Raw genomic sequence first — 4,237 nt, forward strand, 5'->3', positions numbered from 1 at the left:
AAGAAAGCAGCCATCTGCAAGTCAAGGACAGAGGCCTCAGGAAACACAAACTTGCTAATAACCTTGGATTTCCTCCAGAACTGTAAGAAAATAAATTTCTTTTGTTTAAGACACCCAGTCTGTAGTATTTTGTTTTGGCAACCCCTGCAAACTAAGAGAGGTTGTTAAATACCTTTGAGAAAAAAATCTATTGCCTTATTGATGGACACTTGAACAGTTTCCATCCTTTTGCTATTATAGACAAACCTATGTGAGTAACCTTGTACATATATCATTCTATACATATACAGCTTTGTCTGTAGGACAGTTATAATTTTGATGGCTTTTGCCACAATATGTAGGAATTAAAGTTTGTACTACCACCAGAAATAATGAGAGTCACTCCCCCCTACCCCCTTTGCTAATAGTGTGTTATTCCCAGTTTGGGGCTGTTACAAAAAAGGTGCCAGGAACATTTGCGTACAAGTCTTTTATGGACAAGTATTTCCTCTGAGGCAAATAACTAGGAGTAAAATGGCTGGGTCATACTGTAGGTATAATTTTAACTTTTTAAGAAAACTTCCAAACTCCTCCAGGGTTGTTGTTCATTTTGCATTCACACCAGCAGTGTATGAATTCCAGTTCTTCTACATCCTCTCCAGCACTTGCTACGATTAGCCTTTTAAATTTTACCCATTCTAACAGGCGTGTAGTGCTATCTTGTTAAGATTTTAATTTGCATTTCCCTAATGACTAATGATGTTGAGTATCTTTACATGTGATTATTTGGAATGTGTATATCTTTCGTTGGTGAGTTTGTCTAAATCTTTGTCCATTTGTTAAAAAACTAGGTTGTTTTCTTATTGAGTTTTGGGAGTTCTTTATATATTCTGGATATAAGTCCTTTATGAGATATATGCTTTGCAAAGATTTTTCTCCCAGTTTGTGGCTTGTCTGTCTATTCCTTCTTTTTTTTTTTTTGCAGTACGTGGGCCTCTCACTGTTGTGGCCTCTCCCGCTGCGGAGCACAGGCTCCGGGCACGCAAGCTCAGCAGCCATGGCTCACAGACCCAGCCACTCCGCAGCATGTGGGATCCTCCCAGACCGGGGCACGAACCCATGTCCCCTGCATCGGCAGGTGGACTCTCAACCACTGCGCCACCAGGGAAGCCCCGCCTTTTTTTTTTCCTTTTTAAATTATTTATTTATTTAGTTTGGCTGCGCCAGGTCTTAATTGAAGCATGCTGGATCTTTGGTTGCAGCATGCGGACTTTTTCGTTGCGGCATGCATGCGGGATCTAATTCCCTGACCAGGGATCAAACCCAGGCCCCCTGCATTGGGAGCACAGTGTCTTACCCACTGGACCACCAGGGAAGTCCCTTAACAGAATCTTTTGAAAAGTAGACATTTTTGGTTTTGATAAAATCAAATTTATTCGTGTTTTTTTATGCTTTTGGAGTCATATCTAAGAAATTTCTTTCCAGCCCAAGGTTACAAAAATTTTTTCCTTCATCTAGAAGGAAACTTTTAGGTTTTACACTTAAGTTTATGATCCATTTTGAGTTAATTTTTGTATATGGTGTAAGGTGTGGATTCCAAGGTCACGGCAGGGGTGTGGGGATGGTATATGGATATTCAACTGCTGTAGTACCTTTGTCCTCACAGTACGCAAGTGAATGGTTTGCTGTGCCAAGCAGTCTTCACAAAGCAGGCCCTGGGGCTGGGCTTCACCCACAGCATGGAGTTTGCCACCCCTGTTCTATTCCTTGACCTCTGTAGTGATCTTCATGATTTCCTTCTGTCTGTTTACTTTGGGGTTAATTTCTTCTTTTTCTAGTTATTTAGGGTGGAAGCTGAGGTCGGTGATTAGAATAGTTCTAGAAATAGATAGCATTATCTAGTTTGCACCAAATTTCTACTTTTCTTATTTGTCTTGACTGTGCTAAGTCCTTTGCTTTTCATATGAAATTTAGGGTCAGCTTGTCAGTTTCTGCCAAAAACAGACCTGGTAGCATTTTGTTTGGAACTACATTGAATCTGTGTATCAATTTGGGAAGAATTGACATCTTAACAATATTGAACCTTTCAGCCCATAAACAGCCCAGTTATTTTTGTCTTCTTCCTTTTCTCTCAGCAATATTTTGTAGTTTTCAGTATACAGGTCTATCGTATCTCTTGCCAGCATTTCATAGTTTTGATGCTGTTGTAAATGGTATTGTTAAATTTCAAATTCTAATTGTTTATAAATAGAAATACAATTGATATTGAACTTGTGTCCTGCATCCTTGCTAAACTCACTTTTTAGTTCTAATAGCTTTTTTGTAAATTATATCAAGTCTTCTACGCCATGGTCATGTTTTCTGTGAATCAAAACTTTTATTCCTTCCTTTCTAATCTAGATGCCTTTTATTTCTTTTTCTTGCCTAACTGGACGAGTTAGAACCTTTAGGAGAGTACCGGATAAAAGTGGTTTGAACAGAAGTCCCTATCTTGTTCCTGATCTTAGGTGGAAAGCACTCAGTCTTTTACCATTAAGTATAACATAACTGAGTTTTTTGTAGATGCCCATTATCTGGTTAAGGAAGTTCCCTTCTATTCCTGGTTCACTGAGAGTTTTTATCAGGAATGGATGTTGGATTTTGTCATATCCTTTTCTGCATCTGTTGAGATGATCATAGAGTTTTTGTCTTTTAGTTTATTAGGGTCATCAAACTTTATTTTAGACTGCAGTCCACATAGTCTCTGTTACAGCTGCTCAGTTGTAGCACAAAAGCAGGCCATGGAGCTAGCTTTCACATACAGCATGAAGTTTGCCAACCCCTGTTCTTCTATTCCTTATTCCTAGTGATGTTTATTATTTCCTTTCTTCTGCTTACTTTGGGTTTAATTGTCTCTTTTTCTAAGGTGGTAGCTGAGGTCACTGATTTCAGACCTTTTTTTTATGATGCAGTTACTTAGTGCTATGAATATTCCCCTAAGTACCACTTTTACTCCACCTCCACAAATTTTAATGTTTTCATTTTCAGTTAATTCAAAATATGTTCTAATTTCCTCATTGCTTTGTGGGTAATTTCAGTTTCCAAATATTTGGGATATTCCAGATGTCATTCTGGTCTTGAATTCTAATTTAGAAGAACCTACATTTTTTGTTTTTAATTTAGTGGAGTAGAGTTGATTTACAATGTTGTTAGTTCTAGGTGCACAGCAAAGTGATTCAGTTATACATATACATGTATTCATTCTTTTTCAGATTCTTTACCCATATAGGTTATTACAGAATATTGAATAGAGTTCCCTGTGCTATACAGTAGGTCCTTGTTGGTTATCTATTTTATGTATAGTAGTGTGTGTATGTTAATCCCAAGCTCCTAATTTATCTCTCCACCCCCCCACATTTCCCCTTTGGTAACCATATGTTTGTTTTCAAAATCTGAGTCTGTTTTGTAAACAGAATTTGTATCATTTTTAAAATTAGATTCCACATATGAATGATATCATATAATGTTTGTGTTTCTCTGTCTGACTTACTTCACTTTGTATGATAATTTCTAGGTCCATCCTTGTTGCTGCAAACGGCATTATTTGTTGTTCTTTATGGCTGAGTAATATACCGTTGTATATATGTACCACGTCTTCTTTATCCATTCCTCTGTTGATGGACATTTAGGTTGCTTCCATGTCCTGGCTATTGTAAATAGTGCTGCGTTGGGGTGCGTGTATCTTTTCAAATTATGGTTTTCTCCGGATATATGCCCAGGAGTGTGATTGCTAGATCATATGGTAGTTCTATTTTCAGTTTTTTAAGGAACCTCCGTACTATTCTCCATAGGCTTGTACCAATTTACAGTCCTACCAACAGTGTGGGAAGGTTCCTTTTTTTCCACACCTTCACCAGCATTTATCATTTGTGGACTTTTTGATGATGGCCATTCTGACTGGCGTGAGGTGATAACTCACTGTAGTTTTGATTTGCATTTCTCTGATAATTAGTGATGTTAAACATCTTTTCATTTGCTTTTTGGCCATCTGTATATCTTCTTTGGAAAAATGTCTATTTAGATCTTTTGCCCATTTCTTGATTGGGTTGTGTTTTTTTTGACATAGAGCTGCATGAGCTGTTTGTGTATTTTGGAGATTATCCCTTGGTCACTTTGTTTGCAAATATTTTCTCCCTTTCTGTGGGTTGTCTTTTTGTTTTAAAGTTTCTTTTGCTGTGCAAAAGTTTTTAAAGTTTAATTAGGTCCCATTTGTTTATTT

The sequence above is a fragment of the Phocoena phocoena genome, chromosome 15 (genome assembly GCF_963924675.1).
Source record: "Phocoena phocoena chromosome 15, mPhoPho1.1, whole genome shotgun sequence".
NCBI classification, from domain to species: Eukaryota; Metazoa; Chordata; class Mammalia; order Artiodactyla; family Phocoenidae; genus Phocoena; species Phocoena phocoena.